Source organism: Tachyglossus aculeatus, chromosome 12 (genome assembly GCF_015852505.1).
Source record: "Tachyglossus aculeatus isolate mTacAcu1 chromosome 12, mTacAcu1.pri, whole genome shotgun sequence".
Classification (NCBI taxonomy): Eukaryota; Metazoa; Chordata; class Mammalia; order Monotremata; family Tachyglossidae; genus Tachyglossus; species Tachyglossus aculeatus.
In genome coordinates, this window is record NC_052077.1 from 41,763,593 (window position 1) to 41,778,524 (window position 14,932).

At 45.8% G+C, this 14,932-nt stretch overlaps 1 protein-coding gene across 1 annotated transcript in view; it reads left to right on the top strand.

Moving 5' to 3' along the window:
* The first annotated feature begins 329 nt into the window (after window positions 1-329).
* TENM3 (teneurin transmembrane protein 3) overlaps window positions 330-14,932 on the top strand; it is a 1,099,990-nt gene continuing 1,085,387 nt past the window's right edge. The window contains exon 1 of the mRNA XM_038755038.1: window positions 330-362. The gene's annotated coding sequence lies outside the window, so the exon portion shown is untranslated. The remainder of the gene's footprint in view (window positions 363-14,932) is intronic.

The window sequence follows — 14,932 nt, forward strand, 5'->3', positions numbered from 1 at the left end:
GGGGAATGTGTCTGTTTATTGTTATATTGTACTCTCCCGAATGCTTAGTACAGTGCTCTGCACACAGTAAGCACTCAATAAATTCGAATGAATGTACTGCAAACTCGTTGTGGGCAGGGAGTGCATGTGTTTATTGTTCAAAGGTACTCTCCCAAGCATTCAGTCCAGTGCTCTGCACACAGTAAGCACTCAATAAATACCTTCAATTGAAAATGGGACTGACTGAGGCTAGAAAGTCAAATCAGGTTAAGCGCTCGGGCTCGCCGTCCGCCGTGGACATCGGGAATAACCGGCCCTTGGCTCGATTTTTCGTTGCAGGCCTGTGACCCAGACGTGTTCTCCGATCGATTTCCGGCTTCCCCGTAAGTAGATGGGCGTTCCTCCCGCGACTCGTTCGGGGTCGTGTGTTAGAGTTTGTTCGGCGATGGGCCTGGAGAATGTTTCCTAAATTGAGTCTAGCAGGCGGATGGCAGGAAGCTTGGTTTTCAGACAGTCTTTTCCCAGGACAGGGATGTTCAACCAACTGTTATTTATTTCACTCTGGCATCGAGTCCGAGCAAAGGAGCATCTGAGAGTCCCCGGCTCTTCGATTCTCGTTCCTCCAGGAAAGGGGCAGAGATTTTCTTACCTTCCTCATTTGCAGTTACCATTAATTCAGTTGATCTCCTTTGTAATTACACTGATCATAATGAAATTCATATTAATGTGACATTGCAGGTCCTCTTAGTAACTCCATTGTAATTCAGCAATAATTAATGTACATATTAAATGAAGTGTACAACAAAAGGCTATTAAAACAATTTAATTTCTCCCCTTTAAAAGATTAAAAAAAAAAACCCATGTTGGGTTGAATGCAATCATTGTATCTCTGTCCCTGGGGAAAGAATGAAAGAAAGAAAACCAAAATAGGCATTTACAATTCCCTTTCCCCTTGGAGACTTGCACAATGCTGAGGACACCGGCTTGTGGTTCTCTGTTTCTACCGAGGGCCAAAGGAGAGAATGTGGCCTTGAAGCAGAAAAGCCGTAGTTTGGATGTAAGACAGAACTTCCCTGACTGAAAGGACATCAAAGGCGGGATCACCAAAGTGAGTGGACAAGTGGTCCCTCCTTAGAGGTGTTTCAGGGAGAAACAGACACCCTTCCAATCTGGAATGGTTAACCTTAGTGGCCGAGAGGCAGGGGGCTGGATGGGTTGACCCTTAGGGGTTCCCTGTCACTTCCAGATGGTTGGACGTCTCCATGCATCAGAAAAGGTTTGTCGTTCTCCGTCTGGCGTGAGGATTTAATAATAATAATGGCATTTGTTAAGTGCTTATTATGTGCAAAGCACTGTTCTAAGCGCTGGGGAGTATACAGGGTAATCAGGTTGTCCCACGAGGGGCTCACAGTCTTCATTCCCATTATATAGATGAGGTAACAGGCCCAGAGAAGTGAAGTGACTTGCCCAATCACATAGCTGACAAGTGGCAGAGCCGGGATTTGAACCCATGACCTCTGACTCCCAAGCCCGGGCTCTTTCCACTGAGCCACGTTGCTTCTCACGAGTACCACCCGTGGGTTTGGTGAGAAGTGGAGGCCAGAGGCATCAGGAGAAGGAAGCAGCATAGTCTAGTAGAAGTAATAATAATTATAATAAAATTATGGTATTTGTTAAGCGCTTACTATGTGCCAGACACTATTCTACGTGCTGGGGTGGATATAAGCAAATCGGGTTGGTCCCAGTCCCTGTCCCACGTGGGGGTCAAAGTCTCGATCCCCATTTTACAGATGAGGTAACCGAGGCCCAGAGAAGTGAAGTGACTTGTCCAAGGTCACGCAGCAGAAAAGTGGCAGAGCCGGGATTAGGACCCATGACCTTCTAACTCCCAGACCTGTGCTCTATCTGCTACACTGTGCTGCTTCACCATAAGTAGAATGAGCCTGGGAGTAGGAAGATCTGGGTTCTAATCCTGGCTCTGCCACTCATCTGGTGTGTGCCTTTGGGGGGTGGGGGGGTCACTGAAGTTTTTGTGCCTCATTTTTCTCAACTGAAAATGGGGATTAAGTGAGTCTTCTGTGTGATAAGGACTGTGTCTGATCTGATTGTCTTTCCCTTAACACAGTGATGATGATGAAGGTCTGGGCATGGCCCAGAGTAAGTATTTAATAATAATAATAATAATTGTTATATTTGTTAAGCACTTACTAAGTGCCAGGCACTGTACTAAGTGCTGGGGTGGATACAAGGAAATCGGGTTGTTCACAGTCCCTGTCCCAGGCTGGACTCACAATCTCAATCCCCATTTTTACAGGTGAGGTAACTGAGGCCTAGAGAAGTGAAACGACTTGCCCAAGGCCACAAGCAGACAAGGGGCAGAGCCAGAATTAGGACCCAGGTTCTAATTCCCAGACCCATGCTCTATCCATTAGGCCATGCGGCTTCTCACTTAACCAATACTATAATCATTAGCATTGTCATTATCCTTATCATGAGGAGGTAGCTTCTTTTTGGCCTGGGCACAGGTGGGCCCTTGAACTCTTAACCTGAGAGGAAGCAGACAGGCGCTTCAGAGGAGGGGAAAACTAGAGATGGCTTGGGATTCCTTCTGAAACTTAAATGATTTCATCCGGCAGGAAAGTCTCCACTCATTAAAAACACCCTCAAGCAGAGTCCCCTCTGCTAATGGGTTAGAGGAAAGCTCACAGTGGGGGCTCCGTATAGGCTTGAGCAGACCCAAGCAGGGGGGCGGACCCCTAGAGAAAGGGAAATTCTGGGAAGGCAAAGGTCAAGGCACCCCCTGACCCCCACCAGGACCAGAGGGAACCTGTCCTGGTGCCTTTTGTAGAAATCAAAACACCAGTGAAGGAGTCATGATGATTACCATAATAATGTTGGCAGCGATTAAGTGCTTTACTCTATGCTAGATGCTGGGATAATAATAATAATAATGGCATTTATTAAGCACTTACTATGTGCAAAGCAGTGTTCTAAGTGCTGGGGAGGTTGCAAGGTGATCAGGTTGTCCCATGGGGGGCTCACAGTCTTAATCCCCATTTTACAGATGAGGGAACTGAGGCCCAGAGAAGCTGAGTTGCCCAAAGCAATACAGCTGAAAAGTGGCATAGCAGGGATTTGAACCCACGACCTCTGACTCCAAAGCCCGGACTCTTTCCACTGCGCCACGCTGCTTCTCAGTGGATAGTACGAGATGGCCAGATGGGACCCAGTTCCTGTCCCTAGCGGGGCTCACAGTCCAAGTCACTTCACTCGGTGGAAAGAGCCCGGGCTTTGGAGTCAGAGGTCATGGGTTCAAATCCCAGTTCTGCCACTTGTCAGCTGTGTGACTTTGGGCAATTCACTTAACTTCTCTGTGCCTCAGTTACCTCACCTGTAAAATAGGGATTAATACTGTGAGCCCTCCGTGGGACAACCTGATCACCTTGTAACCTCCCCAGCACTTAGAACAGTGCTTTGCACATAGTAATCACTTAATAAATGCCATTATTATTATTATTATTATTATTATTATTATTATTATTATTATTATTATTATTATTATTCTCTGGGCCTCAATTAACTTGTCTGGAAAATGGGAATTGGGAATGTGAGCCCCACGTGGGACCAGAACTATGTCCAATCTGATTTGCTTGTATCCACCGCCATGCTTAGTACAGTGCCTGATAAGTGCTTCACCAATACCATTAAAAAAAAGCCACCAACAAGAGTGGTTAGATTGCACTTTGGCATGCAAGAGAACACTTGGAACCGAAAAGTAGTGTGGAAAGAGCCCAGGCCTGAGAGTCAAAAGACCCGGGTTCTAATCCCCACTCTGCCACTTGTCTGCTGTGTGACCTTGGGCAAGTTACTTCACTTCTCCGTTCCTCAGTTACCTCATAAGTAAAAAGGGGATTAAGACTGTAAGCCCCATGTGGGACAGGGACTGTGTCTAGCTTGTGTCCACCCCAGTGCTTAGTACAGTGCCTGGCACATAGTAAGCACTTAACAAATACCTCAGTTATTATTATTAGAAATACTAGTATTAATATTATCATTATTATTACCCAACCAAAATGGAGAAGCAGCATGACCTGTGGAAAGAGCATGGTCTTAGGATTCAGAAGACAGGGATTTTCTCCCACCAAATTTAAGATCCTAGTGGGCAGCTATCTTATCTTCCACCCAACAGACATACCTTCTCCCTTGCAAACTCACAAGTTCCTTGAAGGCAGAGATCATACCTACTTTCTCTATTGCTCTTTTCCAACTGCTTAATACAGTGCTCTGCACACAGTGCTCTTTCAATAATTAAATATGTACCACTGAGAATCAGCATGGGCTAGTTGTAAGTGCTCAGGCCTAGGAGACAGAGGACCTGGATTCTCATCCTGGCTCTGCCTCTTGGTTCCCATGTGACCTTGGGTAAGTCAATCAATGTGTACTTCCCCAGCGCTTAGTACAGTGCTCTGCACACAGTAAGCGCTCAATAAATATGACTGAATGAATGACACTTTTTTTTGTGGACTTAGTCTCTGGCGGGTCAAGTGGTTTGTGTGTTGATGAGCGAACCGGGCTGATATGGGGCGGGTCCTACCCCCGTCGGAGTCCGACCGTATTGGGGTCTTGGTCTCGCTCGGGGTCATCACCCCACCGCGCTTTTCCCGCTTCGCGCCTCCCGGGCTCCCTCGGCACACCCTGCACACCTTTATCGCGTGATGGAAGTTGGGGTGTGTGTGTGGGGGTGGTGTGCCGCCGTCTGTCTGTTGCTCGCTTGCTTGTTTAAGTGCTTAGTACAGTGCTCTGCACACAGTAAGCGTTCAATAAATACGATTGAATGAATGAATTAATTAATTAATTAACTGCTCTGTGACTCAGTTTCCTCATCTGTAAATGCCTGTTGTCCCTCCTATTTAGACTGTGAGCCCCATGCGGGACAGGAACTACGTCCAACCTGATCGACTTGTGTCTACCCCAGAGCTTAGAACAGTCCTTCACACATAGTAGGTGTTGAACAAATACCATAATAATAATAATTATGCTAGAAATGATTGATTAGGCGGTCAGTTCTGCGGTTTGAACAGAGGCTCTTGTCCTCGCTGAGCCCCCAGCCCTCAAACGTACCAGGACAGCACCCACCTCCCTCCCCCGAACCCGGACGAGGACGGTCAGTAAAGGTGACCCCGTCTTCTGGAGGTGACCCGGGCAGAAAGCAAGGGAGAGGAAGAACGCTGGGTGAAATGTCAGGCTTTTTGCTTGATTTGCACAGAGAGAGATAACCGGGTCATCCCCAGAGCTCTGCTCTAGTAGAAGATAAATTTTCAAAGGGGAAAAAAGTGACACCAGAATTTAAGTACCAGGAATGAGCGTGGCCAGCTCTTTGGGGCTTCAGCCCTGAGGAGGATCTGTGGAAGAAGTGAACAGGAGGAAAGGACGGAAAGATTAGCAGCGGGATGGTAACCCTCTTCTTTCCTTCATCTTGGATTTAGTGGAAAGAGCACGCCGCTGGAAGTCTGTAGACCCGGGTTTCAGTCATTCATTCATTCAATCAGCGTGGCTCAGTGGAAAGAGCCCGGGCTTTGGAGTCAGAGGTCACAGGTTCAAATCCAGGCTCTGCCACTTGTCAGCTGTGTGACTTTGGCAAGTCACTTAACTTCTCTGAGCCTCAGTTACCTCATCTGTAAAATGGGGATGAAGACTGTGAGCCCCCCGTGGGACAACCTGATCACCTGGTATCCTCCCCAGCACTTAGAACAGTGCTTTGCACATTGCAAGTGCTTAATAAATGCCATTATTATTATTATTATTATATCATATTTTTTGAGCACTTACTGTACTAAGTGCTTGGAAAGTACAATTTGGCAACAAATAGAGACAGTCCTTACCCTGCTCCACCACTGGCCTGCCGTATGACCTTGGGAAACCCCTAACCTCTCTGGGCCTCAGTTACCTCCTCTGGAAAATGAGGTGACCAGTGCCTGATAATAATGATAATGATCGTATTTGTTAAGCGCTTACTCTGTGCCGGGCACCGTTCTAAGCACTAAGGTAGATACTAGCTAATCAGGTTGGACACAGTCCATGTCCCACGTAGGACACTCAATCTTAATCCCCATTTTACAGACGAAGGCATTGAGACACAGAGAAGTTTAGTGACTTGGTCTCACAGCAGACAGAACGAGGATTAGAACCCAGGTCTGGGCTCTATCCACTAGGCCACGCTGCTCTCTATCCTCTCAGGGTATTGAGAGGATAGAAAGAGATAACAAGAAAAGCCACTTTGGATTAACATGACCTTGTGGAAAGAGCACAGGCTTGGAAGTCAGAGGGCCTGGGTTCTGATTCTGGCTCTGCCACTTGTCTGCTGTGTCACCAGGGGCAAGTCACTTAACTTCTCTGTTGCCTCAGTTAACTCATCTGTACAGTGGAAATTAAATCCTCTTCCCTCTGACTTAGACCTTGAGACTCATGCAGGACAGGGATTGGGGCTAACCTAGTGTCCATGTACCTACATCAGCACTTACAACGGTGCTTAGAACATATTCAGCAATAGTAATATATGCCATAAAAAAAAATAATAAAAAGCACAATGCAAATGTGACCTCTTTTACAATGGAAACTTTAAATGACGCATTTTTCTGATGGGGAAATAGTGCTATTTGAGAGCCTACTCTCCCAGAGAACTGTGGGAAAAGGTTAGCGTTAGCAAACTTTAATAATCATGTATCTACCCTAATATTGAGTAAGGCTCTTAGCACTGTCCTCGAATGCAAGGAGCCTAGATACGAAGTGATTTGTTCTGAATATGAAGGTTTTCTCCAGAAGAGCCCTTGAAAAACACTGGTATTATACAAAGTTTAATCAGGTCCCATCACATTGCTTCCTGTTGCAGCTTCAGTCGTAGTTGTAACTCATGGTAAAAGCAATAGAATGTGTCAAAGACTCTTCATATACTGGACCATTAAATTACCATTACCGTTTTTTGTTGATTCATGGACGGAGCACACCAGTCCTAGAGGATTGTTTGGTGTGAATGGAGGGAGCCGGCTGAAGCCAACCAGTAATGATAATGAAAATAATAATGATAATCATAATCAGTGGAAAGAGCCCGGGCTTTGGAGTCAGAGGTCATGGGTTCAAATCTCAGCACTGCCAATTGTCAGCTGTGTGACTTTGGGCAAGTCACTTCACTTCTCTGGGCCTCAGTTCCCTCATCTGTAAAATGGGGGATTAAGACTGTGAGCCCCTCTGTGGGACAACTTGATCACCTTGTAACCTCCCCAGCGCTTAGAACAGTGCTTTGCACATAGTAAGCGCTTAATAAATGCCATTACAAAAAAAAAAGTGGTGGAGCCAGGATTAGAACGCAGGTCATCTGACTTCAGGCCCAGGCTTTTACCACTAGGCCACGTTACTTCCCGAGGTCGTTGGGGCAAAGGAGAGAGGAAGAAAGAAGCACAAAGAGACAGTTTATTCCAAGCCCCACACAATGTTGGCCAGGTGGCCTGCACAAACAAGCCAATTATCGTCATAATTCCAACCAGTGAGGCCTCGTGACCTCAATTACCTGGATATTTCCTGACAAATGGTTAACGTCAAATGGGTCTGGAGACAAAAACCTCATTTTTTCTCCAAATGCCAGGGGAACACAGCGGTGGGGAAGAGCCACATTTTGGGTTAGGAGGAATCGAAGGAGCCCTGCCCCGTTCTGAGTTTTTGGGATGTCTTTCATTCATTCAAGCAAATTTATTAAGCGCTCACTGTGTGCGGAGCACTGTTCTAAGCATTTGGGAAATTACGATACAGTGATAAAGAGTAAAATCTCTGCCCAAAAAGGGCTCACAGTCTAGGGGGGAGCCAGACATCAATAGAAATAAAGGCATCAATATAAATAAATTAAATTACAGATATATAAAAATACTATTAGCTATCAGTCAATCCAAGGTATTGGTCGAGCGCATGTTATATACAGAACACTATACTAAGCGCTTGGGAGAGTCCAGTACAACAGAATTAGAAGGCACGTCCCCTGCCCATAATGAGCTTCCAGTCTAAGAACCGCCACGTGCCATCTTAAATACAGTCGGCGGCCCAAGGTGATTTATAGACATTTTTCAGAGAACGAAGGAAATACGTATTGTTTCACAATCTTCCCCCACTGGCGCGAGAAATAAATGACTCTGTCACCAATTGCTTTGGGGCAACCAATACCCAGATGATCGGCTTTTGTGGCGGTGTCTCTCCCGCTGGCATCTACGCCAGGAGTTTGTCTTCCGAGTGTAAAATATGCCACGTTTGCCCCGAATATTTCGCAGCGAGAAGACAGGCTAGGTCCAATTTATGATACAGTGTATCCTGCAGCGAACGAGGTGTCATTTCTCACAATGCTTAAGGTAAATCTCCAGTAATGTATGACCTACCTCTAGAGTGGATTCCTTTTTTTTTTTTTTTTGCCTTTAGTTTAGCTCAATTGTTTCCCTGTCCCGCCCCCCACCCCAGGGTGTATTTGCATACATTTAACACAATGCAGACCTGCCTCCATTTGTTACTAACGTCTAATTAGATGGGACGGGACCTTGACTTTAATATTATGCTTCAGATTTAACTGGTGAACTGTGACTGGAAATGATATTACAGGCTATTAGGTATGATCTGGAAAAATAAGCATGTAATTTGTATGATTATTGTTATTCCGGGAACCCGTTTGACGGCAGGCGTCACCGGTGGTGGGCAAAGGAAAGCTTCTCCGCCTTTATCGCTGACATGCTGAAGAAGACAGAAGACGGGACAGGAGGCGTTTTGGGGTCAGGGGGTGGGGTAGGGGCTACCGCCCCTGCTGAGGAATAATAATGATAGTGGTACTTGTTAAGCGCTTACTATGTGTCTAGCACTGTTCTAAGTGTCAGGTACTTACAAGCTAATAGGTTGGACACAGTCCCTGTCCCTCATGAGCTCACAGTCTTCATCCCCATTTTACAGATGAGGTAACTGAGCACAGAAAAGTGAAGTGACTTTCATTCATCCATTCAATCGGATTTATTGAGCGCTTACTGTGTGCAGAGCACTGTACCAAGTGCTTGGAAAGTACACTTGGGCAACAGATAGAGACAATCCCTACGCAACAATGGGCTCGCAGTCTAGAAGGGGGGAGACGGACAACAAAACAAGTAGACAGGCACTTGTCCCTTGCCCAAGTCCACAGGGCAGACAGATTGGGCCGGGTGGAAAGGGCTGGCCAACTTGTACTTCCCAAGCGCTTAGTACAGTGGTCTGCACACAGTAAGCGCTCAATAAATACGATTGAATGAATGAATGAATGGCCACTGAACGCAGCAAAGGCAGTTGTCCACATTACCTGAGTCTGGTCTGGTCCGAGGGGAGATTTTTGCATCGGTACAGCGAACTACCCAGCGCTTAGAACAGTGCTTGGCACATAATAAGCGCTTAACAAATGCCATTATTATTCTTCTGTCTCCACGGAGGTGGCGGGAGCATCCATAGGCCTGGTCAAATCCCATCCTTCCTTCCGGCAGCATTGATATTGGCAATGTGTATCGAACCTCTAGCGTGTGCAGAGTGCTGTACTGAACACCTCCTATCTGCACAGTGCCATGCTAGGCACCTCTAGGCTGTGAGGTTCTTGTAGGCAGGGAATGTGTCTACCAATTCCACAATGTTGTACTCTCCCAAGTGCTTAGTACAGTGCTCTGCACACAGTAAACCCTCGATAAATTCCTTGGAGTTTTGCATGCCCAAATATTCTGTTAGACACTGTGCCAGAGCCCAGTGGATCAACTTGGATCCAGCTGTCATTCATTCATTCATTCAATTGTATTTATTGAGCGCTTACTGTGTGCAGAGCACTGTACTAAGCACTTTGGAAGTACAAATTGGCAACATATAGAGATGGTCCCTACCCAGCAACAGGCTCACAGTCTAGAAGGGGGAGACAGAGAACAAAACAAAGCAAGTAGACAGGTGTCAAAACCACCAGAATAAATAGAATTATTAATAAAATAGTGTAATGAATATGTGGAAATATACACAAGTGCTGTGGGGAGGGGAAAGGGCTAAGGTGGGGGGGCAATGAGGAGGGGAGGAGAAGGAGAGGAAAGGGGGGGCTCAGTGTGGGAAGGCCTCCTGGAGGAGGTGAGCTCTCAGTAGGGCTTTGAAGGGAGAAAGAGAGCTAGTTTGGTGGATGTTTTGGAGGGAGGGCATTCTGGGCCAGGGGTAGGACGTGGGTCGGGGGTCGGGACAGGCGGGACAGGCGAGAACGAGGCCCAGTGAGGAAGTTAGCGGTGGCAAAGGAGCGGAGGGTGCGGGCTGGGCTACAGAAGGACAGAAGGGAGGGGAGGTAGGAGGGGGTGAAGGGATGGACAGCTTTGAAGCTGACACGGTTCACTCATTCTCCAGGTTCCATCAGGAGGGACATCAGACTCTGCTCTCCTAGTCAGCCAGTCAGTCAATCAAATTAATTGAGTCCTTACTGTAATGATGGCATTTATTAAGTGCTTACTATTACTAATAATAATAATAATGGCATTTATTAAGCGCTTACTATGTGCAAAGCACCGTTCTAAGAGCTGGGGAGATTACAAGGTGATCAGGTTGTCCCACGGGGGGGCTCACAGTCTTAATCCCCACTTTACAGATGAGGTAACTGAGGCCCAGAGAAGTTGTGACTTGCCCAAAGTCACACAGCTGACAACTGGCGGAGTCTGGATTTGAACCCATGACCTCTGACCCCAAAGCCCGTGCTCTTTTCCACTGAGCCACGCTGCTTCTCACTGTGTGCAGAGCACTGTACTAAGCGCTTGGGAGAGTACAATAGAGCAATAAACAGACACATTCCCTGCCCACAGTGATCTTACGGTCCAAAGGGGGAGACAGACATTACAGGAAACAGCATGGCATAGTGGATAGAGCCCGGGGCTGGGAGTTGGAAGGTCATGGGTTCTAATTCTGACTTTGCCACTTGTCTGCGGCATGACCTTGGCCAAGTCACTTCATTTCTCTGTGCCGCAGTTAGCCTGTCTGTAAAATGGGGATTGAGACTACGAGCCCCATGTGGGACAGGGGCTGTGTCCAACCGATTTGCTTGTAGCGTGTCTCAGTGAGAAGCAGCGTGGCTCAGTGGAAAGAGCCTGGGCTTTGGAGTCAGAGGTCATGGGTTCGAATCCCGACTCCGCCACGTGTCTGCTGTGTGATCTTGGGCAAGTCACTTAACTTCTCTGGGCCTCAGTGACCTCATCTGTAAAATGGGGATTAAGACTGTGAGCCCCACGTGGGACAACCTGATCACCCTGTATCCTCCCCAGCGCTTAGAACAGTACTTTGCACATAGTAAGCGCTTAACAAATGCCAATTATTATTATTATTATTATTATAGTACAGTGCCTGGCACATATTAAGTGCTTAACAAATCCCACAATTATTATTAGTATAACAGTCTAGCATGGGCTTTGGAGTCAGAGGTCATGGGTTCAAATCCTGGCTCTGCCACTTGCCAGCTGTGTGACTTTGGTCAAGTCACTTAACTTCTGTGTGCCTCAGTTACCTCATCTGTAAAGTGGGGATAAAAACTGTGAGCCCCCCATGGGACAACCTGATCACCTTATAACCTGTTTGCACATAGTAAGTGCTTAATAAATACTATCATTATAAAGGGAAACCCTCTTAGAAGGATCTCAGATCACGCTGCCATGTCTCCTGAAACCTTTTTACATGGTGCATATAAGAAAACTCTAGTGAAAGTGAAATTCTCCCCCAAGTGTGTGTGTGAGTGGCTGAAAAACCAATGTGGAACTCATAGTCCTAGCCACATTGTGCACTCAAAAAAGCTGTCCTTTGTCAAGTTGTCATGTTTGATGTTTGCAGCTCCTAGTGCTGTTTGCCTCCTTGTCTCTTGTTCATCATGAAGGTTTTGTTCAGAGAGCCGCTCCTTTCTGGAGAGCCGTGTGGTATGCTGGTCTTTCCCTGTCAACTGTCTCCCGGTTTTCAGCGGAGATGCAGCACTGTCTGAAGCTTTGTTTTTCGTGTCCTTAAAGCAGTTTCCTCTGCCCTCCTTGCTTTTGGGTTCCCGATTTCAACTTTCCAAACAGAAAATATTTAGGTTGCCTGCATTTGCCCAGTCTCCTCCTGTCAGAAAGAGGAGACACCAAATCACACCATAACTACACAGAACCAATTAGTTGGGTGGACTTTCTCTAGTTGGTTAGCAACACTCTACCTGAAAAATATACAGAAAAATAGGTTTTCGAGCACTGCTGGCAGTACTTTTCATATCTCTGAAGGAATTGGGTATTTTCATTGTCTCATGATGAACAAGCAAAACTTGCAACTTGCCATTTGTGGGGAAAAAGTAATCATAAATAATAATAATGATAATATTCATTCATTCATTCAATTGCATTTATTGAGCACTTACTGTGTGCAGAGAACTGTACTAAGCGCTTGGGAAGTACAAGTTGGCAACATATAGAGACGGTCCCTACCCAACAGCAGGCTCACAGTCTGGAAGGGGGAGACAGACAACACTGGACATGTTATAAGCCCTTAAATACCACAATTGTTATTATTATTATTGCTGAAGGGAAGGCAGAGAGAGGGAGATGAGTATGAAGGTGAGAGAAAGCAAGTAAGTGAGGGGGGCTGATAATATTTTTAAACGTGTGCCAAAATACCGTAATAAATATTTGGGTAGCTATAGGATAGATTAGATGCAGCCCCTGTACCCAACTGAGATTACAATCTATTTTATCCCCACTCTACAGATGAGGAAACCGAGGTGAACGAGAGAGGTAAAGTGACTGGCCCAAGGTCACCCAACACACCAATAGAGAGCTGGAATTTGAACCCAGACCTGCTGACCCTCAGTTCCAGGTCATTATTAATGCAACGAGCAAGCAAGCCTTTCTCTTTCCTTGCATTAACCGATCACAGTTCCGTATTGTTGCCATTAATAGTTTTAATAGAATATCGATGCTACTCTTTATTGAGTATGGGTTATTGGCAAACATGGGGAGCAAAGTAATTCTCACCTCACCCCATGGCAGGAATGATCGAAAAGAGATCAATGTAAGAAAACACAATGCAGCTAGGAGAAACTTCTATTGGAATAAAATAGATCCAGGGGTATTTCTTTCCTTCCACTTAGGGTGTCATTTATCTTGTTTCTTTTTTTTTTTTTTGCAATCTGCCTTCCGATCCTGACTTCTTCATAATGAGAAATGCAAACGTTATTTCCAATATGTTCAGAAATATGTTACCGGATATAGTTTGGTCAACCATACAGCCCAACATGTTCTGGAAAATTAAGTACTAACACTTGGAAGTAATGAACATGTCAAGTATTTCATTGATTAAGTGTAAAAAGTGAGTGGTTTCAATGCTGCCATGGTTTTATGTACCAGGCACAGAGAAAACTCCAGTCTGATGGAGTTATTAAACGTTGTTTGTCCTAGTTATTTTCGAGAAACAAAATCCAGTTATTTCCATTTTAAAATGAACAAACATGAAAATTGATGAGCCGGGTGTAATCCGAGTAGCACCTTTAAAAATCAGAACACCTTTAAAGGAATTTTTAAAATGTCTTTCCATTTCCTCGGGTTTGGCAAAGCTGTTGATGTCTTGCCCAGTGACTTTTGTGTATATTTATGTTTGCACCCTGGTCCTTGATTTCTTTTAAATAACATGAGATGATGATGATGACCGTAGATTAAATCGATAATCAAATTTATTGAGAGCTCACTGTGTGTGGAGCATTGTATAGCATTTTGACTTTTCCAAAGGGCTTTTCTGTAAACTACTGCATTTACCTTCAGCTCATCACCTGTAAAATAGGGATTAAATGTCAGCGCTTAGAACGGTGCTTTGCACATAGTAAGCGCTTAATAAATGCCATTATTATTATTATTATTATTATCCACCCTCCCTTCTCCTTATACTTTGAGCCCCAAATGGGACAGGAACTGTGCCTGACCTGATTAACTTGCATCTAAATCAGTGGTTGGCACATAGTAAGCGCTTAATGAATGTCATAAAAAAAATTCATGTGCCTTCCAAAGGGGTATGTGTCATTATCCCCATTTTTGTGAAGGGTTGAATTGTTATTATTGTATTTGTTAAGCACTTACTATGTGCCAAGCACTGTTCTAAGCACAGGGGGGATACAAGGTGATCAGGTTGTTCCACGTGGGGCTCACAGTCTTAATCCCCATTTTACAGATGAGGTAACTGAGAAGTTAAGTGACTTGCCCAAAGTCACACAGCTGACAATTGGCGGAGCCTGGATTTGAACCCATGACCTCTGACTCCAGAGCCCAGGCTCTTTCCAATGAGCCACTCTGCTTCTCTCAAGTTGAATGACTTGACCAAGGCCACACATCAGGTCCGTGACACTGTTGATGTGGTTTGAGCGGGAAGTTAGGAAGGTGCACAGAGGTGTATTTGAGCAGAGAGGGATCCTGGACCTGGGAGAGAAAAGACTAGGGTTAATCTGAGCTCTGCCACTTGGCTGCTGTGTGACCTTGGGCCAGTCCCTTAACTTCTCTTGTCCTCAGTGACCCCACTCCCCACTCCTTAAGAAACCCCACTAGCTGCCCGCCCACCAATGCCATAAACAGAAAGTCTTTACCACCGGCTTTAAATCACACTCAGACTGTGAGCCCGCTGTTGGGTAGGGACCGTTTCTGTATGTTGCCAACTTGTACTTCCCAAGCGCTTAATACAGTGCTCTGCACACAGTAAGCGCTCAATAAATATGATCGAATGAATGAATGAACTCAATCAGCTCGCCCCATCCTACTCATTCATCTCCTACTCCAGCCCAGCCCACATACTTCACTCCTCTAGTGCCAGTTTATCAATGGGCTCCGATCTTGTCTATCTCACCGCCGACCCCTTTCCCACATCCTCCCCGTAGCCAGGAACTCCTCCCCCTCCATATATGCCAGAC